General features: G+C 37.7%; 1 non-coding gene across 1 annotated transcript; it reads right to left on the bottom strand.

Annotated features, from left to right (window-relative positions):
- Positions 1–17,670: 17,670 nt before the first annotated feature.
- On the bottom strand, positions 17,671–17,778 carry LOC112752302 (small nucleolar RNA R71). Its single transcript, XR_003176746.1, has one exon. It is a non-coding gene; the product is annotated as a small nucleolar RNA R71 (small nucleolar RNA).
- Positions 17,779–24,706: the final 6,928 nt, after the last annotated feature.

The raw sequence follows: 24,706 nt of genomic DNA, 5'->3' as shown, positions 1-24,706 counted from the left end.
TGAAGAGGAATGGTAGAAAGTATGAAATGCAACCTATCTATATGAATGCAACTAAATGTAAAATACTTCTACCTATTTGGTTAAAAGTAAACAAATTCTCCAAGACAAATATAAATCAGATTCCACTAATTCAAATTACACAATAAGAGACAAGTAAACTTGTAAGAAGATAGCTCATGAAAGCTAGGAACATAGAATCAAGCATTGAACCCTCATTGGAAGTATATATGCACTCTAATCACTCAAGTGTCTAGGGTTAATCCACTCTACTCTTCTCTAGTCATGCTTTCTAAAACTTGTTCTTCATCTAACCAATCAACAAATATTTAGTGTACGAATGCAAACATCATGAGGGCTTTCTAAGGTTGTAATGGGGCTAAGGTAAGGGTGAGGATACATGTATGGCCAAGTGAGTTATACTTTGAATCTTTGACTAACCTAAATTCTCACCTAACACACACACATACTCTATATAGTTCTAAAATCATGCCTAGCTACCCAAATTCCCACTTTTGTATATTTCACATACTCATGCATTAATTTTTTTTAATTCCACCATATATGCATTGATCTTTTTATTGGACTTAATATTGGGATAATTTTGTCCCCTATTCATAACTATTTTTGGTTACATATATATATATATATATATATATATATATATATATATATATATATATATATAAATGAAAGCATAATATATCAATGCATATGATTTTTTAATTTTCACATGAGTAAGCACCCAAATTTCCAATATTTTTGCCAATAAGTTCCCACAATTCCCCACACTTAGTTGACACACAATCTCTATCTTAAGCTAACCAAAGATTCAAATGGGATAATTAATTATTTTTCCGCTTAAGGCTAGTGATGTAGTAAAATACAGAACAAATGGGGGTTAAGAAGGCTCAAAGTGGCAAACAAAGGTAAATGAAATGGTGGGCTATTTGGGATAAGTGAGCTAATAACAAATGATGGCCTCAATCATATGTATGCATGAATATACAGTAAACAATGGACATATAGAGTGGAACAAACCATAGATTGCAATCATAGAGAAGAAAACACACAAGAATAAAAAATCATGGTTAAATAATGTAACCCTATAATTAAGCTCAAAATCTCACAGGTTGTGTGTTCTTAGCTATAAACCATGTTCCGAATTACAATCTTCAAACAAGTTTAACAAAAAAGTTTTAATTTAAATTAATGAAATGCTATAAAAAGGGTCTTGAAAAAGAATTTATCACTTCAACCAAGTAGTGGTAGAAGAACATGCACAACATCAACAAACATGTAATCAAACATGCAAATGTAACAACTAATTTAACAAGAAAAATTAAACATTGGTGTTGAAATAGGAAATAACTAACCCACGGAAGTCGGTATCGACGTCCCCACACTTAAAGATTGTACCGTCCTTGGTGCATGCGAAGATGTGCAAGTGGACGGGTGGCTCCAACTGACGCTTTTTCCAAAGAATGTGCGTAGGAACTTGTTTGTCGCCCCATATAAAAGTTTTCTGTTTCCCTTCTTGATGGCCATCCTGAAAGAAGAGGAAATGGAAGAAAAGTAACCCAAAAATAAATATACGAAAACAAATAAATTTTGGGTGGGTTAATGCCAAATAACGAGAGTCTCAAGTACATTGTAGCTACACCATGCGAGTGAGAAAACAGTAGAAGCAAATGGCATATCAATAGTGCAAAAATTGTAACAATGGGGGAGAGAGTGTGGGTAATGCAAGATAGTATAAGTGCATATCAATGCAAATGGAATACAAGTATCATAAAAGATTAGCATCGACTTATGAATAATAATACCCAATCAGAATAAAACAGGTCATGAAGCACCAGAATGATACAAGATATATTCAACAGTTGAGCAAGAAAAGTCAACACCGAAGAAAAAGTATCAAATTTAGAAAAAAAATGAAAATATGCACAAAATTAAAATGCAATGAGTGAAAGTATGCAAATGCAAAAAGCAAAATAGAATGAAAGAGAATAAGAATGAGAAGTTAAAGAAATGAAGAAGAAGAAAGTAAGAAAAGAGGAGGAAAGAAGGAGAAAGGAGAGAGGAAAGAAGTAAGAATTGAAAAACAAACCGCAACGCGTGCGCGCGCATCACGCATACGCGTGCAAACTGAAATGGCCATGCGACGCGTAAGCGTCGCCCACGCGTACGCGTGGGTGCCCGAAGAAGAAAAGTGACGCGCGAGCGACGGTCACGCGTACGCGTGACAACTCGCACGATTCCTGCACAGTGGCAGCCCAACTTTCTGTTCAATTCGCTCTTTATGCCGATTTTCATGCCCACATGTACGCGTCGCTGACGCTTACGCGTGGGTTGAAAAATTTGCAGAGGACGCGTATGTGTGAGGCACGCGTATGCGTGGGGTGGCTTGTGCGCCATGCAACCCTCCCGCGCGTCTCCATCACAACTCTCTGGTCAATTCAAAGGTGTTGCACATTCACGCATGACACGTACTCGTCATAGACGCTTGCGCGTCGAATGCTCTCTTTCTTTTTTTTTTATGCAGAATATAGGTGATTATGCAGAATTTTACGAATGAACACTGATAAAAATAAAATAAAACTAATAATAAAAAGGGACGATCATACCATGGTGGGTTGTCTCCCACCTAGCACTTTTAGTTAAAGTCCTTAAGTTGGACATTTGGTGAGCTCCTTGTCATGGTGGCTTGTGCTTGAAATCATCTTGAAACTGCCACCAACGCTTGGACTTCCAATAAGATCTAACATTTCCAAATAAATTCACCAAGCGTTGTGAAATTCTTCACAAGCTTCGAGCTCCCAAAGTTGATCCTCTTGTATGCCGGGATCCCAAATCTTGTTTCTACACCCGTCTTCAAGTTGATCATCATGATTCCATCCGGGTGGTTTAGCCTTGAAATTCTCAAGTAAGCACCCAAATATCCTCCTAGACCCATTCACTTTGGTTCTACACCAACCATTGTTATCAAACTTTGAGCGTGTAACCATCATGAACCTAGAGTGACGCTTTCAACCACCACACAATTCTCCCTTACTCTTCAATCCGCAGAGAGCTCTAAGTTGACCATCTGTTTCAAGCAACCCATACTCAAGTGGAATTAGAAAGCCTAGAGATAAGAGATTTACCCACTTGAATGGTGTAAAGGATGATGGTGACTTAGGAAGGGGGACCTCCCCACACTTTGACAATGCAAGGTCCACTCCCTTGTGCTCCTCTATAAATTCCTCCACCTCTTGACAAGTATCTTCAACTTCAATTCCTTGTTCATCAATTTCTTCTTTGGCTATTTCACATCCACTGGGAGAGGATTCAATTGTAGATAGAAACTCATCAATTATTGAATCCATCTCATGATCAACCTCTTCCAAGTCTTCAACCATGACATGTCTTGGAGGTTGTACACCCTCCTCAACATCAAATTCAAACGTCTTGGAAGGAGGCTCTATGACTTGAGATTCCCATGGAGGTTCCACATCTCCTAAGTCTTCAACCACTTCCTCTTCTTCAATAATTTCGGCTTTTTCTGCTTGCTCTAGTACAAAATCTAACTCCTCCTGGATAGCTTCCACCTCCTGATAACTTTCTTCAATTCTCCCTGATTCTTTAACTACTCCTTCATCTTCAAGGGTCTCTCCTGCCTCCAATTTTTGGGCCTCCTCTTGCTTCTCTTGAAGTATGTATACATGAACCCGATCCATTACGTCCCTAAGACGATTCCTTCTCTCTTGTTCCATGTCAATAGCGTAATTGGGATCATGTTGCTCTTGGATTGATGGATATGGGTGAAAAGTAAGTGCACTAGAGCTTGAGGGTTGAGTATTGGGGGTAACGGATGGATCCACACAGGATATAAGAGCTTGGAGAGTAGAGATGAGACCGGTGAGAGCAGAGGTAAGTGTGGTTTGAAGCTCCTGTTGCCCTTGGCGAATAACACTAAATGTATCATCTATAGGGGCTTGGGGTAGATAGGAGGGTTCATCTGTTTGGAGAAAAGGCTCATAATACGGAGGTGGTTCTTCTTGATAAGGGTATGGAGATGCTGTATATTGAGGTGGTGGTTCTGGGTATGGTTCATATGGTTCATATGGTGGTTGGTGTGGTGGATAAGGGTTAGGTCATATGGAGGTGAATGGTGGAAAGGGGCTTGTGAGTATGGTGGTTCAAAGCTCTGTTGAGGAGGGGGTTCATAGGCATATGGTGGGCTTGTTGGTAACTACAAGGGGGTCCACCATATCCATTGTCTTGGTACACACTTTGGAATGGTAAAGTAGAAATCAAGGTAAAGTAGAAATCTAAAATTGAAAATAGCTAAACCTAAGATTTCCAAAAGCTAGAGAGAGGAGAGATCCTCCCTCTCTAGAAAAACTACATCTAAAACCTAAAATTATGTGAATGAATTATTGTATCATTAATTCTTCCACTCTACAGCCTCTAATCTGTGTTTTCGAGCTTGGAACTGGGCCAAAAGGAGCCCATAAATTGCCCCCAGCGTCTTCTGCAATTTCTGCACGTGGCGCACGTCACGCGTACGCGTAATGCACGCATGTGCGTTGCTTAAATGCATGGAAACTATAGCAAATTTCATATCACTTTGAAGCCCCAAATGTTAGCTTTCCAACGCAACTGGAACCGCCTCATTTGGACCTCTGTAGCTCAAGTTGTGGTCGATTTAGTACGAAGAGGTCAGGGTTGACAGCTTAACAATTCCTTCAATTTCTTGTATTCCTTCCACTTTTGCATGCTTTCTTTCCATTCTCTAAGCCATTCCTGCCCTATAAACCCTGAAAACACTCAACAAACATATTACGGCATCGAATGGTAATAAGAGGGAATTAAAATTAGCGAGTTTAAGGTCAAAGAAGCATGTTTTTAATCATAACATAAAATTAGGAAGAAAATTGTAAAATATGCGAATTATATGAATAAGTGTGAGTTTAGTGGATAAAATCTGCTAAATTAAGCACAAGATAAACCCTAAAAATGGGGTTTATCAAGGAGGCAGCATGGTATGCCCTTAGACGACAGGATCATACTGTAACTGCCGATGGCCAGATTAGCCCATCTCGCGAGGCTCAACGACAACTGGTTTATGTTGGATGAGCCCCTGGTCGGTGCATTTGTCGAGCGGTGGCGGTCCGAGACTCATACCTTTCGCATGCCATTCGGAGAGTGCACGATTATGCCTCAAGATGTTGTGTACCGTTAGGCCTCCCCATTGACAAACAGTACATTAGTGGTTGCCTAACGGACTTTGAGCGGTTGATTGGTGGAGGGCGACCTGCATGGGATTGGTTCTAGGATTTGTTCGGTGTGTTACCTCCAATGGACTGCATCAACAAGTTCACTGTGAAGTGTACTTGGATGCAGGAGACATTTAGTCACCTTCTTCACGATGCAGATGAGGAGACAATCAGAAGGTATACGAGGGCATACATCATGATGCTATTATCAACCCAGCTCCTCGGTGACAAGTCCGGTACATGCATGCATATTCGGTGGCTACTGTACGTAGCAAGATTAGAGGACATAGGCAGATACAATTGGGGTTCTACCGCTCTGTCATGGTTATACCAGTGCTTGTGTCGCGTGACCAACAGGAATGTCGTTAAGTTAGCCGGTGCTCTACAGCTCCTCTAGTCATGGATCTTTTGGCGCTTTCCAGGTTTCAGGCTCGATGGTTTTGAGGCCTTTCATTGGCCATTTGCGACGAGGTACTCACCGTTTATGGTTGTCATGTTTAGTAATATATATTACAGATTATTTCCGTTGTTAATAACAAGTTTTAGGTGTCAGGTGGTCCGGTTATCAGCCCACATCGAGCAAGAAGGGGCCTAGAGTCGTGCATTAGAGACTCAGGATAGATTTACTTCGGCCGAGAGATGTGAGTGTTTTAACTTTCAAGCATTCATTGTTGCTATTTCTTTAATCTATTTACTGGATGTAAATTAACTTGCAATACTCTTCATTCTTTTCCAGTTCACGTGGATGCCATATAGCGCACCAGATGCAATTCAAATAGTTCATCCTGAGATCGTGGAGCCCTGACATATGGCAATATGGAGGAGTGTTACGACATTGATCTAATTTTTCATGATAGAGTGACACCAGATGGACAGGGTGCTACCACAGCTTGGTGGAATACAGCATCTCCCACGGCCCGAAATTGACATTGATTTTCTAATATCGAAGGATGGCAGAGGCGGAAACCGGTGGTTTCCGACCACCCTAGAGAGTTGGTATATACATAGGTCCAGGCGGGCCGATCATGTGTTATGATTTGATGTGGTGGTAGACCCAAGACCATCAGAGGCTTACTTGGAGTGGTCACCTGAGCATGGGAGGAGATTCCTATCTCCAGAGCTCTTTCTCGAAAATCCCAAAGCAGATCCTATCCCAGCCGAGGCGACATAGAGTGGTCCTAGCCGAGTTCCTGAGATGGATCAGGTGCCAGACATTCCTAATAGACGTCGACTGGAGAGGAGACATCATGTCGGTACACGAGCCAGTGATCATTAGTGGAAATGGCTCAATGATGCTATTGACGCCATGGAGGGGAGGGGTCGAGGTCGTTAACGAGACAAAGGGAGCGATTGAGGTAGAGGGAGACGTATTAAGAGAGTTAGATGTGATAGCGGGGATGGTGAAGATGATGGTAGAGGTGATAGCAGGAATGATCAAAATGAGGGCAGAGTTAGAGGTATTGGTAGAGAGGGTGGAGGTGGTGGTAAAGGTGGTGGCAGTAGTGGTGGAGGTGGTGGAGAGGGTGGAGGTAGAGGTGGTGGTGGTGGAGGGGGTGAAGGTGGCTTCCAGTGTAGTGGTGGGGTATTCAACGTATTTTATTAATGTCCCTAGCGGTGATATGGCACTTCATGAGGGTCAGACTTTCATGAGCCTGGGGGAGCTCCTTTCGGATTTTCTAGGTAGCGATGGCCTTGATAGCGAATTCGGAGGATATCACTTCTTGGAGGAGATTAGCATTATTATCCAAGAGGATGAGGTAACCCACCATAGAGTCCAGGCACCCAGATACCAGACCCAGATACCAGAGTCCCCTTGATGTGGACCTGAACGAGCCTCCATCAGGTCCATTGGACGAGACATTTACCTTGGGTGGCACTCCTCTGTCGGTAGTTGTAGCTGCATCCCCCAATCGTGCAGGTCTATCTGCCCCACCCAGACTGACCAAAGATGAGGATGAGGTACCTCTCGCTTAGAGAGCACAGAGGATCAAGCGCCCATGCCGCTACTTCATAGGGTCTCATTTATTCTGATTATTCGGATGATTGTTTAGTTTTTTGTTATTAAGTTTTGTATGATATTATGTTACCATGTGTTTAGGTTACGACACTATGTTGTTATGTTATCTTGCTATGTTGTTACGTTATTAGGTTACAATTCTATGTTATTATGTTATTATGCTATCGCGCTATGTTATTATGTTATTATGATATGATTCTATTCATTGCGTCTTGCTTAGATGAGATTGAAAAATAAAGCAACAGATGTTCTTCGTCGATATAAGTTGAAATTTCACAAAAAAAATAGTACACGTAACAATGTGCTGAAAAAGAAAATTCATTAACATTAGCAAACACAAGGCATCGAAAAAGACATGAATAAGGAAGCACACATACACAAAAAAAGAAACACAACACGACACAAACATTGCAACGCAACAATAAACCTAAATACAGTGGCCAACCAAACAAGCAACATAAAGAAAACACTAAATTCCACTAGGTGCTCCAAACCCCCCGTCTGTGGACAGCTTCGCCTAGTATGACCAGGTTGTCTGTATAGCCCACACCGTTTTGGTCGATTTGGATCGACCTTGTCTATACTAGCGCAAATTCTAGTGCTCCTCGGATGACCTTCAGATGCACGCCTCTTACTGGGATCCGGGATGACGGTAGGACCATCATATGGGAACAGAAGCCTTCTAGGATGGGAAGATTAAATCATATCCAAAAGACATTAAACACCGTGCTGAGGCGATATACCACGTAGGCATAAGTTGCCTAACTCAGGAGGAGATCTGCACAACAAGCAACAGCATGGCAACATGGGTAGTAAAGTGCCTGAAAGTATCCACAATCACAAGTATGATCTCTCAACGACACTCTATAAGTACCAAGTGAGAAATTACCTGTTGGAGTCGTCTCGGCCACGTTAAACTCCGAATTATCTCTATCATACAGTTGTCCTGATAACTTTAGGTTTGATTCTATTACCTTCACAAGTGATAGACTAAACTGCTGACTTGTACCTAACTGTGCCTCAGCCTCTCTTCCCTTACAAACAAAGAGCTCTGCCAATCTCCCATAAGTGGACTTCACCAAAGAACAAACTGGAAGGTTCCTGACACCCTTCAGCACCAAGTTAACACCCTCAGAAATATTTGTAGTCATATGGACGAATCTATGACCCTCATTCCGGTGCTGAGTCTACTTGTCATACTCCATCTTGTTTGCTCAGTCACACATTCCCGGGTCTTCAGTCCAAAGGATGCCAAAGCAAAAATGAAACTTAACCTCAATCTTCGCATAAGCAGCGTTGACTAAAAGCCTCCTGGCATCCTTTCCCTTGAAACTTAAGGCGAAATTCACTGCAACATGCCTAATACATAATGCACGGTAAGCAGCAAGTGGATTCCATCCACCATCAGGTGCCTCCAACGCAGCCTTGATCCCATTGTGCCTATCAAAGATCACGAGAATACCTAGCTGAGGAGTCATGTGCTATCGTAAGTGATACAAGAAAAAAGACCACGACTCTGCATTCTCACCCTCTACTAAGGCAAAGGCAATAAGAACAATATTAAAATTCCCATCCTGAGCTATCACAACTAGCAATGTTCCCTCATATTTTCCATATAAGTGGGTCCCATCAATACTGACCAATGGTTTACAATACAGGAATTCCTTGATGTACGGTGGGAATGACCAAAAAAGGCGGTGAAAAAAAGCTGACTCACCGTCAACCTAGCCTCTAACTCGCATAAGACTCATCCTCGGAACTGCAACACTGCCTGGCATCGTTATCTTCACATCGAGAACCCATCTTGGTAGCTCATTCTAGGCCTCCTTCCAATCCCTATATATCTGGCCTTTTGCTTGGTCAATCACACCCTCTGGTACGTAGGTCTAAACCCAAAATATACCTCTGTCGCATTCTGCAGTACCTTAATGGACACAGCTACATCAGCTCTGATCATAGGAAGGATGAAAGTAGATATCACATGATAATCAAGCTTCCTACGATCACTAGAAATGGAGGTGGCCAAACATGATGAGGTCTATTATACCGTCTGACCTCCCAGATACCCTTCTACCACCGGAGCGTGATCCAAATTAACCATCTGTAACTATTTCTTAGCTTCTTACACTTGTCGTAGTACTTGCCATCGGCCAACTCCATCCCTTTGTACTCAACCCTATGCCGAATGCTATAAGTCTTCACACATAAGACAACTTCCTCTTTATTCTGAAATTGCTATCCAACTTGGAACTCCCCTAGACCTGCGCTCTCCTATGCATCTCTCATGCCAAAACTGGATTGTACATCCGGTAATGCCCCCAGTCTCATCGCATCCAAGTTCAGAGTCAAAAAGTGCGGTGAGTACTGCTAAGTTTCTGAGCTCGATGTGTAACACCCTCACTATCAGAATGTTACGCTTCCGACTGCGCTACTCTGGTAGCAAGAAGTATTACGACGACTTCATATACATAGTAATAAAATAGGAGCCTTTGACTCAAAACCGTATCGTTGTTTTCTTTGAAAAACTGAAAAAATATTTCATCTTGAAAACAAGCAAGCATATTCATATATACAAAACATATTACTTAAGTAGCTTATAAATATAATATACATATAAAACATACAACTCCTATCCCTCTTACAATATTATAATAACAAAGGCGAGAGAAGAAAAAAATATCTAACTAAACCAACAACATCGTATAAACAAAATACAATAAAACTCTTCGTAAGTTCTTCCATCTGATTCCTAAAGAGGTAAAGCTGTAGGGGGATGAGAACCTAACCGTACGGTCTTACCACGGAGTTTCAGGATTATCATAGGAAGATATTTAACAAGAAAACTGATTTCAAGCTCAGTGATCATCGTGGTCTTATGGATCTTTTCAAAAACCCCGACAATTACTTATCCAAATTTCAAAGTTCTTTTCTTTAAATTATAAAAATTCCAAAATTCAATAATATGCCATAATATAATCAAATACAGCCTCCAACAACTGAATCAAGTCACGGTCTGCTTCCCAACTAACATAACATAATCAAACCTCGGCCCCTGGCCCAAAATAATCAACTTCGGCCTCTGACCCAAACATAATCAACCACATTAGCATCAAAGGCATCAATTCATTTTCCAATACTCAGTCTCAAGACAGAGCCAAACACAGGCACAAACAATACAAGACAAACATATTTAAGGAGCGATTACAACAAGTATCACAATTACTAGTTAATAACAGATAAGCAATTCGGCAAACCAAAACAAATTCATACCCAAAGAAAACATGCAAATGCACATGATGCATATCTAGTCCTATCACAGGTATTTAGCTCATGTATCGATTTCGACCCGCACCCGACCCAATCTAACTCGCGAGTCGGATAAGGCATTCCAGCGACATAACCTCTGCAATTTTAACTTCTTGTAGGCGCTGATTCTCCAGCTGAAGTATGTCGAACATGACCTCTGCAAGTACTTGCAGGCACTGATTCTCCAGCTAAAGCATGTGATCCCTTCTCTTGGAAGCCATTCTATATTTACGGGCGTCCCCGCACAATCATTCACATACCAATCCCACGACTTGTTAACATTTATCCTTCGGCACCATAACTATACTCTCGTCACCCTCTCGTGACCTTCTCCAAAATCTTTTAAACAATTTCACTTAAACCAATTCTTATTTCAAAAGGCAAAGGAAAACCATTTATTAATTAAACCCCTCGGCAAGTCCTCTAGACTTTAGGGGAGTGACAACTAGTCTCATTTCCTTAAATTCATTAAAAATCCTTAAAAATCATTGTTTTCTTAAATTGAATCAATCAAATAAAGTTTCTAAATCAAATCAAAACCAAATCATACAAATCAGAAGTTCTGAACCAATTTCAAAATCAAAACCAATTTCAGCTTCATTCTTAAAACCAATTCTTTAACTTTTTCTAAGACGTCGCAAAACGAAATCATTCAATCGAAATTCAATTACTTTTAAAGTTCACTAAAACTCCTCCAAATGAAATTTTTAAATCAAATTCAAAACGTAAGCCCTTTTTATACTTAAATCAACCTTAAAATATAATATTTTTCTTAAATAATTTAAAATAGTAAAATAATTCTTTTCTAAATAAATCGAACTCAAAACCTATACTTTTTTTAAATGAGTTAAACTCGAGACATAACTATTTTCTTAATAAATCAAAAATCAAATAATAAAATTTCTCAAATCCAGTCTTTTTCTAAATAACATTTCAAACAAAATCTTAAATTTTATAACAAAATTTCGAAAACATCTCTCCTAAAACTCGGACTTTGCCACCCTTCTCGGGTCCCATCCAAACCATTTCTCAAACTCTTTCAAATTGTTTCCAATAAATCAAACTAATTAAAAATCAAACCGTTTCCAACCTCAAACTATTTTCATATCTCAAATTATATCCAATTCTTAGAATCATTTCTGATAAATCAAACAAATCAATTCCAACAATGACCAACTCAACAAACTAAAATAACAAATCAAAATAACCGCTTCCTCAATAATTCAATAAATCAATCAGATAAATAATCACATCTATCCAAACGGTTCAATTCAGTTCATAAGACTCACGTAACCATAAAAATATATATATTTCATACTATTATCAACTTATAAAGACTCTTGAAAGTAAAATGAATTTAAGAAAACTCTCCTACCTCAACTCGTCGAAACCTTAAAACCAAATGCGTCTAAAAACCTTATTTCTCTTATCCAGCAACAGTGGCAGAGAGCTTTAGCTGCAATCCAGCCGCTTGTTATCACACGCACCAGCGCCACCGTGACCTCCATTCTTCCGATCAGCCTCAAATTGCAACGTCGGCGGTTCCTAACAGCTCCGGTGGCTGCAACGGCGGTGAAGGAAACCACCACACATTTCTCTCTTCTCCATCGCATCTCTTCTCCATCACGTCCTCTCTCTATCTCATCTGACTCTTCTCACGGCAGCTCGATGGCAGTTTCTCTCGAACAAAAGTGATGTCAATATGAAGAGTAGAAAAATACAAACACTTATATCATATTAGATTTTTATTAGAGTTACGGAACTCAAAAAATTGAACGTCAAAAGTTTATGGTGCCATGACATCTCGTTCTCTCTCACTCATGGCTCTTTGTGTCTTTTCTTCCTTTCCTTGGTTCGTTTGAATGAAATGAAGATAATAAAGAATGATGATGATGTTGTGTTAACGAAGGGAGAGCACAATTTTTTTGATTCGGTTAGACTAAAATAAAGATAAGAAAGAATGATGATGATAATGTCTTAATGAAGGGGAAGCACGTTTCAAAAGGGGCCACGTGTCATTAAGTTAACAATTCAAGTTATAAATATCTTAAATGAATACTTATAAAAATTGGATATATTAAAACACAAGTAATAATATATGAGTTACTAATATAAATGACATTAGTAACATAATGATAAAAGATATACGATAAAATATTAGCAAAATTAAATTCATCGAAAAGTACCGATATTTACTCATACCGACAAATTTTGAACTTAATAATAATAATATTAACTATATTTTATTTTAATCAAAACGGATTAAATAAATAATAATAATAATAATAATAATAATTTTATCCTTTCTCGAAATATCTTGTTATAATGAAAATTATATTAAAATTCTAATTTATTTAAACTTTAGTTATAATAAAATTAAGTATGTAAAATATTTTATTATAAAAAAATTATATAATAACCTTAGTTTATCTAAATTTAAATGATAATAATAATTATAAAAATTAATTTAATTTTGTCTAATAAAATAATTTTTAAAAAATAGTTAAAATTAATAGGATAAATCATAATTAAGTTAAACTTTAATAATCATAAAATTAATTTAATTATTCTTAGTAAATTAGTTTCTAAAAATAAGGAGCTCCAATTGATAAAATAAATTATAACTTATTTATATTTAGATTTTCTAAAAATGTGGGTCGTTATGCGATGTTCCACAAACTCTAGCGGGAATAGTCCTCCCTAAATTATCATCGCTATCATCAGTAATCGTGGCGAACTCCACATCATCCTCATCCCCTAGGACATCTTCTACCGTATCCGGTTATTCAACTCCTCCAGAAATTGGAATCATATAATAGGAGTATTCATGTTAGTACCTAATTCTGCAATCTCATCTTAGTGTAGTTCAACTGTGAAAGACGAAAATGCCATCCAATTTCCCCCAGATGCAATTACAGGCACAGATGATGACCCAACAATAGGGGTTGAAGTAGAAACTACTGTTGTTGGTAATGATGGATGATTCTAGTTCGATTCTCCTAAACTAGAGACTACATCCACAAGCTTGGTCCATTGTATAGGGATTCTCACCTCTGGAAATTGCCAATGACAGTGAAATAAAACTTGCGAATCTTCGTCATTGCCTATCACAAACGAGTTTAACTTCACTCCATCACGGACAATAGAAATTGGAATTTGATAGTATAGCTTTTCGATCCGTTTCATCCCATGCATTTCCAATTTTTGTAGTACGGTATTCTGAAAATCAAAAGGCTCATCGAAGATTTGATAAAGACGCTCAACGGATCCTTATCAGTATTTTTTTTTCTTAATCGTACTTTTGTAGTACACAAGAACTAGAAAACTCTCCTCACTAGCTGATGAGCGGATAATTTATACGCTTTTTGGCATTATTTTTAGTATGTTTTTAGTATATTTTAATTAGTTTTTATTATATTTTTAAATAAAAATCACTCTTCTGGACTTTACTATGAGTTTGTGTATTTTTCTGTGATTTTAGGTATTTTCTGGCTGAAATTGAGGGACCTGAGCAAAAATCCGATTCAGAGGCTGAAAAAGGACTGCAGATGCTGTTGGATTCTGACCTCCCTGCACTTAAAGTGGATTTTCTGGAGCTACAGAAGCCCAATTGATGCGCTCTTAATTGCGTTGGAAATTAGACATCCTGGGCTTTCCAGCAATATATAATAGTTCATACTTTGCCCAAGATTTGATGGCCCAAACAGGCGTTCCAATCAGCTCAAGAATTCTGGCGTTTAACTCCAAAACTGGCACAAAAGCTGGAGTTAAACACCCAAACTGGCACAAAAGCTGGCGTTTAACTCCAAGAAAAGTCTCTACACATGAAAGCTTCAATGCTCAGCTCAAGCACACACCAAGTGGGCCCGGAAGAAGATTTCTGCATTAATTACCTATTCCTGTAACCCTAGGCTACTAGTTTTCTATAAATTGGACCTTTTGCTATTGTATTTTGATCTTTTACTCATACTTGGATAGACCTTTTCATGTTTGGGGGCTGGCCTCACGGCCATGTCTAGACCTTGTTCTTATGTATTTTCAACGGTGGAGTTTCTATACACCATAGATTAAGGTGTGGAGCTCTGCTGTTCTTCATGAATTAATACAAGTACTCTTGTTTTTCTATTCAACTCAAGTCTATTTCTTCTCTAAGATATTCATTCGTTCTTCAACTTGATGAATGTGATGATCCGTGACACTCATCATCATTCTCACCTATGAACATGTGCCTGACAACCACCTCTGTTCTACTAGCAATGGCTTGAATGCGTATCTCTTGGGTTTCTAATCTAAGATTGGAACCTTCGTGGTATAGGCTAGAATTATTGGCGGCCATTCCTGAGATCCGGAACGTCTAAACCTTTTCTGTGGTATTCTGAGTAGGATCTGGGAAGGGATGACTGTGACGAGCTTCAAACTCGCGATTGTGGGGCGTGTGACAGACGCAAAAGGATCAATGGATCCTATTCCGACATGATCAAGAACCGACAGATGATTAGCCGTGCGGTGACAGCGCATTTGGAACGTTTTCACTGAAAGAACGGAAAGTAGCAATTGACAACGGTGATGCCCAACATAAAGCTTGCCATGGAAAGGAGTATGAATGATTGGAAGAAGGCAATAGGAAAGCAGAGGTTCAGGAGGAACAAAGCATCTTCATACGCTTATCTTAAATCCACCAATGAATTACATAAGTATCTCTATCTTTATTTTATGTTTATTTTCATCACCTTAAACTCCATAACCATTTGAATCTGCCTGACTGAGATTTACAAGATGACCATAGCTTGCTTCAAGCTGACAATCTCCGTGGGATCGACCCTTACTCACGTAAGGTTTATTACTTGGACGACCCAGTGCACTTGCTGGTTAGTTGTGCGGAATTGTGACAAAGTGTGATTCACGTTAAAGAGCTCCAAGTCCTTTGGCGCCATTGTTGATGATCACAATTTTGCGCACCAAGTTTTTGGCGCCGTTGCCGGGGATTGTTCAAGTTTGGACAACTGACGGTTCATCTTGTTGCTTAGATTAGGTATCTTTTCTTCAGAATTTTAAGAATGAATTCTAGAGTTTCAAGGTGATGTTCCCACCATCACAAAAGCTAATTGATTCTCATCAATTTAGCTACTGAATGTAATGTCCTGCTGAAGCTTGGCCAAACATGTCTAATCCTTTTTATACTGAAGCTTTAGACTAACATTGCATGATTCCTGGAATTCTTATTAAAAGTTTTGATTCTCTTTATTTTCTTTTCTATATAATTTTCGAAAAAAAATACAAAAAATTTTAAAATCATAAAACCAAAATTATTTTATGTTTCTTGTTTGAGTCTATTATCTAATTTTAAGTTTGGTGTCAATTGCATGTCTTTATCCTTCTAATTTTCGAAAATTTATACATATTGTTCTTCATTGATCTTCAAGTTGTTCTTGATGATTTCATTGCTCTGATCTTCAGATTCTCTTGTTTTGTATGTTTTGTTGTTTCTTACATACATTTTTACATTGTTATAGTCCTTAGTATACAAACTTTTAAGTTTGGTGTCTTACATGCATTGTTTATTTGATCTTAGTTGCATTTTTATTGATTCCCATCATCAAAAATTCAAAAATATTTTTTAAAACTATGTCTTTTCAAATCAATAATACAGAGAATTGAAGATTCAGAACATTCAGCAGAGGAATCAAACAGAAAAAGCTGGGCGTTCAAAACGCCCAGTTAAGAAGGAAAACTGGCATTTAAATGTCAGCCAGGGTACCTGGCTGGGCGTTTAACGCCCAAAAAGGTAGAGATTTGGGCGTTAAACGCCAGAATGGGCACCATTCTGGGCGTTTAACGCCAGAAGGACACAAGAGGGAAGATTTTGTTTTTAATTCAAATTTTTTTCAAATCTTCATAATTTTTCAAAATTAAATCTTTTTCAAATCACATCTTTTCAATCATATCTCTTCAAAATCAATTTCTTTCCATTTTTTTTAATTTTCGAAAATCCTTGTTATAATTAAAGATTTACTTCAAAATTTTCAAGTTGTTACTTGCCTATTAAGAAAGGATCAAATTTTAAATTTTAAGAATCATATCTTTTAATTTCTTGTTAGTCAAGTAATCAACTTTGATTTTAAAACTTTCTCTTTTTAAATTGATCTTCAATCATATCTTCTCAATCATATCTTCTCAATCACATCTTTTTCAAAATTAACTCTCAATCATATCTTTTTGATTTCTAATTTCAAAATCTTTTTCAAAAATCACTTAATTTATTTCCCAATTTTAGTTTTCGAAAATCATCAATCAATTTTTCAAAATTTCTTTTAATTATTTCAAAAGCTTTTACTTTATTTTCGAAAATTCTTCCCCTCTTCTCACATCCTTCTATTTAAAAGACTAACACTCTTCCTCAAGGTGCAATTCAAACTCCCTCCTTCTTTATATGTTCGAATTCTCTTCTATCTACCTCCTCCTTCTATTCTTCTTTTCCTCTGACACCTCAAGGAATCTCTATACTGTGACACAGAGGATTCCCTACTTTCTTGTTCTCTTCTCTTTCATATAAGCAGGAACAAAGATAAAGGCATACTTGTTCAAGCTGATCCTGAACCTGAAAGGACCTTGAAGGGAAAGCTAAGAGAAGCTAAAGAACAATTCTCTTTAGAGGGCCTAACAGAGCTTTTCAAGGAAGAAGAAACCATGGCAGCCAAAAACAACAATGCCAACAATGCAAGGAAGGTGCTTGGTAACTTTACTGCACCTACTCCCAACTTCTATGGGAGAAGCATCTCAATCCCTGCCATTGGAGCAAACAACTTTGAGCTTAAGCCTCAATTAGGTTCTCTAATGCAATAGAATTGCAAGTTTCATGGACTTCTATTGGAAGATCCTCATCAGTTCTTAGCTGAATTCTTGCAAATCTGTGACACTGTCAAGACCAATGGGGTTGACCCTGAAGTCTACAGACTTATGCTTTTTCCTTTTGCTGTAAGAGACAGAGCTAGAACATGGTTGGATTCACAACCTAAGGAAAGCCTGAACTCTTGGGAAAAGCTAGTCAATGCCTTCTTGGCAAAGTTCTTTCCACCTCAAAAATTGAGCAAGCTTAGAGTGGAAGTCCAAACCTTCAGACAGAAGGAAGGTGAATCCCTCTATGAAGCTTGGGAAAGATACAAGCAATTAATCAGAAGATGTCCTTCTGACATGCTTTCTGAATGGAGCATCATAGGAATTTTCTATGATGGTCTGTCTGAACTATCCAAGATGTCATTGGATAGCTCTGCTGGAGGATCTCTTCATCTGAAGAAGACGCTTGTAGAAGCTCAGGAACTCATTGAAATGGTTGCAAATAACCAATTCATGTACACTTCTGAAAGAAATCCTGTGAATAATGGGACAACGTAGAAGAAAGGAGTTCTTGAGATTAATACTCTAAATTCCATATTGGCTCAGAATAAAATATTGACCCAACAAGTCAATATGATTTCTCATAGTCTGTCTGGAATGCAAGTAGCAACAGGCAGTACTAAGGAAGCTTCCTCTGAAGAAGAATCTTATGATCCTGAGAACCCAGCAATGGAAGAGGTGAATTACATGGGAGAACACTATGGAAACACCTATAATCCTTCATGGAGAAATCATCCAAATCTCTCATGGAAGGATCAACAGAGACCTCAACAAGGTTTCAACAACAATAATGGTGGAAGAAACAGGTTTAGCAATAGCAAGCCTTTTCCATCATCTTCTCAGCCACAGACAGAGAATTCTAAGCAAAGCCATTCTGACTTAGCAACCATTGTCTCTGATCTAATAAAAAATACTCAAAGTTTCATGACTGAAACAAGGTCCTCAATTAGAAATTTGGAGGCACAAGTGGGTCAACTGAGTAAGAAAATTACTGAACTCCCTCCTAGTACTCTCCCAAGCAACACAGAAGAGAATCCAAAAAGAGAGTGCAAGGCCATAACCACAACCCACACAGGCGAACCTGGAGAGGAGGAAGAGGCAGTGATCTCCACTGAGGAAGACCTCAATGGACACCCACTGGCCTCTCTGGAGTTCCCTAATGAGGAACCATGGGAATCTGAGGCTCACACTGAGACCATAGAGATTCCATTAAATTTACTTTTGCCATTCATGAGCTCTGATGAGTATTCTTCCTCTGAAGAGGATAAAGATGTCACTGAAGAGCAAGTTGCTAAGTACCTTGGAGCAATCATGAAGCTAAATGCCAAGTTGTTTGGTAATGAGACTTGGGAGGATGAACCTCCATTGCTCATCAAGAGAACTGGATGACTTGACTAGGCAGAGATTACCTCTGAAGAGACAAGATCCTGAAAAGTTTTCAATACCTGGTACCATAGGCACCATGACCTTTGAGAAGGCTCTGTGTGACTTAGGGTCAAGCATAAACCTCATGCCTCTCTCTGTAATGGAGAAGCTAGGGATCATTAAGGTACAAGCTACAAGAATCTCACTGGAGATGGCAGACAATTCAAAGAAACAGGCTTATGGACTTGTAGAGGATGTCTTGGTAAAGGTTGAAGACCATTACATCCCTGCTGATTTCATAATCCTAGAGACTGGGAAGTGTATGGATGAATCCATCATCCTTGGCAGACCCTTCCTAGCCACAACAAAAGCTGTGATTGATGTTGACAGAGGAGAATTGATCATTCAAGTGAATGAAGACTCCCTTGTGTTTAAAGCTCAAGGATATCCCTCTGTAACCATGGAGAGGAAGCATGAAGAGCTTCTCTCAATACAGAGTCAAACAGAGCCCCCACAGTCAAACTCTAAGTTTAGTGTTGGGAGGCCACAACCAAACTCTAAATTTGGTGTTGAACCCCCACATTCAAACTCTAAGTTTGGTGTTGGGAGGTTCCAACATTGCTCTGAACATCTGTGAGGCTCCATGAGAGCCCACTGTCAAGCTATTGACATTAAAGAAGCGCTTGTTGGGAGGTAACCCAATCGTTACTATTCTATGATAATTTTCTATTTTCTATTGTTATTTTATGTTTTCTGTAGGTTGATGATCATGTGAAGTCACAAAAATAATTGAAAAAGCAAAAACAAAGTGAAAAATAGAATGAAAAATAGAACACCCTGGAGGAGACAGTTACTGGCGTTTAAACGCCAGTAAAGGTAGCAGACTGGGCGTTAAACGCCCAGTTTGGCACAATTCTGGGCGTTTAACGCCAGAAAAGGGCACCAGACTGGCGTTTAATGCCAGGAATAGGCAAGAAGCTGGTGTTAAACGCCAGAAATGGGCAGCAGCCTGGCGTTTAACGCCAGGATTGGCAGAAAGGGGCATTTTGCACGCCACTTAGTACAGGGATGAGATATCCTTGACACCTCAGGATCTGTGGACCCCACAGGATCCCCACCTACCCCACCACTCTCTCCCTTCTTCACCCATTCACTAATCACCTCAATACCTCTTCCCCAAAAACCCCTCACCTATCAAATCCTACCATTCTCTTCACCACTCACATCCATCCTTCATAAAACCCCACTTAACTCACCATCCAAATTCAAACCACTTTCCCTCCCAAACCCACCCATAATGGCCGAACCATACACACCCCTCTCACTCCTATATAAACCCATCTTCACTCCTTCATTTTCACACAACCTAAACACCACTTCTCTCCCTTGGCCGAAACGCAAAGCCCAATCCATCTCCTCTATTTCTTCTTCTTCTACTCTCTTCTTTCTTCTTTTGCTCGAGGACGAGCAACTTTCTAAGTTTGGTGTGGTAAAAGCTAAAGCTTTTTGTTTTTCCATAACCATTAATGGCACCAAAGGCCGGAGAAACCTCTAGAAAGAGGAAAGGAAAGGCAAAAGCTTCCACCTCCGAGTCATGGGAGATGGAGAGATTCCTCTCAAAGGTGCATCAAGACCACTTCTATGAAGTTGTGGCCAAGAAGAAGGTGATCCCCGAGGTCCCTTTTAAGCTCAAAAAGGGCGAATATCTAGAGATCCGACATGAGATCCGAAGAAGAGGTTGGGAAGTTTTCACCAACTCCATTCAACAAGTCGGAATCTTAATGGTTCAAGAGTTCTATGCCAATGCATGGATCACCAAGAACCATGATCAAAATGTGAACCCGGACCCTAAGAATTGGCTTACAATGGTCTGAGGAAAATACTTAGACTTCCGTCTGGAAAATGTAAGGTTGGAATTCAATTTGCCTATGATGCAAGGAGATGCACACCCATACACTAGAAGGGTCAACTTTGATCAAAGGTTGGACCAAGTCCTCATGGACATATGTGAAGAGGGCGCTCAATGGAAGAGTGATTCAAGAGGAAAGCCGGTTCAACTAAGAAGGCATGACCTCAAACCCGTGGCTAGGGGATGGTTGGAGTTCATCCAACGCTCAATCATTCCTACTAGCAACCGATCTGAAGTTACTATAGACCGGGCTATCATGATTCATAGCATCATGATTAGAGAGGAAGTAGAAGTTCATGAGGTTATATCCCAAGAACTCTACAAGGTGGCGGACAAGTCCTCCACTGTGGCAAGGTTAGCCTTCCCTCATCTCATTTGTCACCTCTGCAATTCGGCTGGAATTGACATAGAGGAAGACATCCTCATTGATGAGGACAAGCCCATCACTAAGAAAAGGATAGAGCAAACAAGAGATCCCACTCATGGACAAGAGCATGAGGAATTTCCTCATCATGAAATCCCTGAGATGCATCAAGGGATGCATTTTTCTCCACAAAACTATTGGGAGCAAATCAACACCTCCCTACGAGAATTAAGTTCCAACATGGGACAACTAAGGGTGGAGCACCAAGAGCATTCCATCCTCCTCCATGAAATTAGAGAAGACCAAAGAACCATGAGAGAGGAGCAACAAAGGCAAGGAAGAGACATTGAGGAGCTCAAGCACTCCATAAGATCTTCAAGAGGAAGAACAAGCCGCCATCACTAAGGTGGACCCGTTCTTTAATTTCCTTGTTCTTTATTTTCTGTTTTTCGAATTTTTATGCTTGTGTTTATCTATGTTTGTGTCTTTATTACATGATCATTAGTGTCTAAGTATCTATGCCTTAAAGCTATGAAAATGAATCCATCACCTCTCTTAAATGAAAAATATTTTTAATTGAAAAAGAAAAAGAAGTACATGAATTTTGAATTTTAAAACAGTTTAATTATTTTGATGTGGTGGCAATACTATTATTTTTCTGAATGAATGCTTGAACAGTGTATATTTTTGAATTTGATTGTTTATGAATGTTAAAATTGTTGGCTCTTGAAAGAATGATGGGAAAAGGAGAAATGTTATCTGACGATCTGAAAAATCATAAAATTGATTCTTGAAGCAAGAAAAAGCAGTGAAAAGCTTGTAGAAAAAAAAAAGAAAGAGGCAAAAAAAAAGAGAGAAAAGAAAAAGAAAGAAAAAGAAAAGCAAGCAGAAAAAGCGAATACCCCTTCAAATCAAAAGGCAAGGGTAATAAAAAGGATCCAAGGCTTTGAGTATCAGTGGAAAGGAGGGCCCACAGGAATAAAATCCTGGCCTAAGCGGCTATTAAAAATAAATCTATCAGACTAAAAAAATATTTTATCAAAGAGTTATTATAAGAAGATTTATAATTAGAGAAAAAATAATAAAAATATTAATAATAATAAAGAATAAAAAATAAAGTTCATATTAAAAAATATTATAAAAAAATAATGAAGTTCATGTTAATAATAATAATAATAATAATAATAATAATAATAATAATAATAATAATAATAATAATAATAATAATAATAATAATAATAATAATAAAATAATAATAACGTTGTTTTAGTCTCCTAGTCTCCACCTCTAACCATTTTTTCCCTCTCTTTGCTTTTTTTTTTAATTAATTGTTAAGTAATAAAAAAATAAAAAATAATTCTAGAAATGCTAACACAGCAAGATCAACAGAAACTATACAAATCAAAAAACATGGAAGAAAAATAAACCATTATATGATAGAATTAACATGAGTATATTTCATCATTAAATAAATAAAGTTAATGTAAAATAAAATTATACGTAAAGAAAAAAAAAGAGAAAAAAGAGTTAAAATAGCAAAAGTGATAAAAAGATGAATTTTATAATTTTGTTCTACTATTTTTATATTTAGAATATTAAAAAATAATAAATTTCTAACTAAATTTATTTGTATATATTGTATTCAATTTAAATAAATAATAAATTATTTTATTTTAATTTAGCCTTTAAATTTACATATCATAAAAATCAAATCAATTAATTAATATACATTATAATTTTAAATAGTGTAATACTTAAATATATATAATCAAATTAACTAGTTGATATAATTAATTTATCATAATGAATTATATTTAATGAGTTAAAATAAATAAATTACAAAATATTCTCTAAAACATACTCCGTTAGTTTCATCATTAAATAAAAAAATTCAATTTTTTATATAATAAAATAAATTTAGAGTCTGAAGTTAAAAATTTATGATTTATGATTTAAAATTTAAAATAAATAAAATAATTTTAAAAAAATTAGATGATGTTGACTAAAAAAAAAGTTAGCTTCCTACCATTACTCATAATTTTAACAATAAGGAAATTGTTCAAAAAAATTCCATAAAATACTTTAACTTATTTCTATCTCTATTTTAGTATTATATATATAATATTACCTATGTATTATTTAAGTATTTGTATTTTGGTGGATCATCAACAAAGAGAGCCTTATCGCCAAAATTGGCGTAGCTCAATGGGTATAGCCGTATAGGTATTATGCTAGTTTTCCTCCTCCCCATAACCCCAGGCTCTAAATCCTCCAATGTAAAAAATAAATAAATAAATAAATAAAACTTATCAATTTGCATGATTGAAACTTAAAAGTAAAGGTAATTTCGATGAAAGGGGCCACATCATAAAACGCAAAAGCCGTGGACACGAGTCAGATGAATAAAGGAGTCAAATTCAAGACTTAGATAATACACTTTCGTATCACTTTCCCATATCAGTTTTAACACCTTGAATTTCTACTCGACGAAATCAAACTTGGTGACCAAGTTTATAGCCACATCAAGAAACTTGGACCCTATATATATATATAATTCAATTCAATTCCATAAACATAATCAATTAGCACCAATTACAGCACCCAACAGATTCTAGCTATTCTTAATAAGTAACAACTTCAATTACTGTTGTTTCCTACTCAGCGGAGTGTGTTTATTTCAACTTTGGAGGCAAAAAAAAAAAAAAGATACCGTTAACGTTGGTTTAATCCATATCTGGAGAATCAAGATGGGCAATAAGGGGACCAAGACAAACTCGTTTTCTTCCAGAGTTAGATCAATTGCAAAGCATGTTTTTATTAGTGGAGATGTGAAGACAACAAGTACTAAGAAAGCAGCAACACCTGCTGGTCCTGTAGCCACCATGATCGCTGCTTCAAAGCATTTTTCTACATCAACTCAAAATGTTCGGTTTAATTAGTTCATACTGCTCTACAGTTTATCTGTATATGCCTTCATTGATCAGTTAAATTATGTAAACTAGATGTTATTTTAATTTTTAATTAATTGTTCTTTCCAAGGGTGTAATTATATATATATTTTGTTATTAATATTTGAAAAAATTCTAAATTTACTCTTACAGTAACTTTTGCCTCATGGTTTTTTTTTTGTTGAGAATTAAATTCTTAAAAATATTGTTCCTAGAAATTATATACATTTCCAAAAAAAGAAAAGAATTCTTGTGAACGCTGGAGATGGCATAGTGCTGTCTACTGAGCTTCGAGAGATAAGCAGCAACATGTATCACGAGGTGCGTCCTTTACTAAGAGTGTTGTTGGGAAAATTGAAAGACAGTGAGAGTGGGTTTCAAAGACAGTAGAAGTGGGTGAGTCTGTGGTATAAGAAATTGAGATGAGGGACATGCAAATAGTGGAACGCGGGTAGAAGAAGACGGCACTTATGCATGTAGGGGAGTGGCAGGAAAGCGCTACTGTCTTGAAAAAGAAAGAGTACAAAGACGTTTTAGGGGAGGCTGATGAAGATGATAGTAATACGTGTGATAAGGAGTATGAGAGGGTAGAAAATAGATAAGCTTGGAATTTGGTAGTGGAGTCTGGTGTAGTGGCTTATAGTG

Source organism: Arachis hypogaea, chromosome 15 (genome assembly GCF_003086295.3).
Source record: "Arachis hypogaea cultivar Tifrunner chromosome 15, arahy.Tifrunner.gnm2.J5K5, whole genome shotgun sequence".
In the NCBI taxonomy this organism is placed as follows: Eukaryota; Viridiplantae; Streptophyta; class Magnoliopsida; order Fabales; family Fabaceae; genus Arachis; species Arachis hypogaea.
This window is presented reverse-complemented; position numbering and strand designations above follow the sequence as displayed.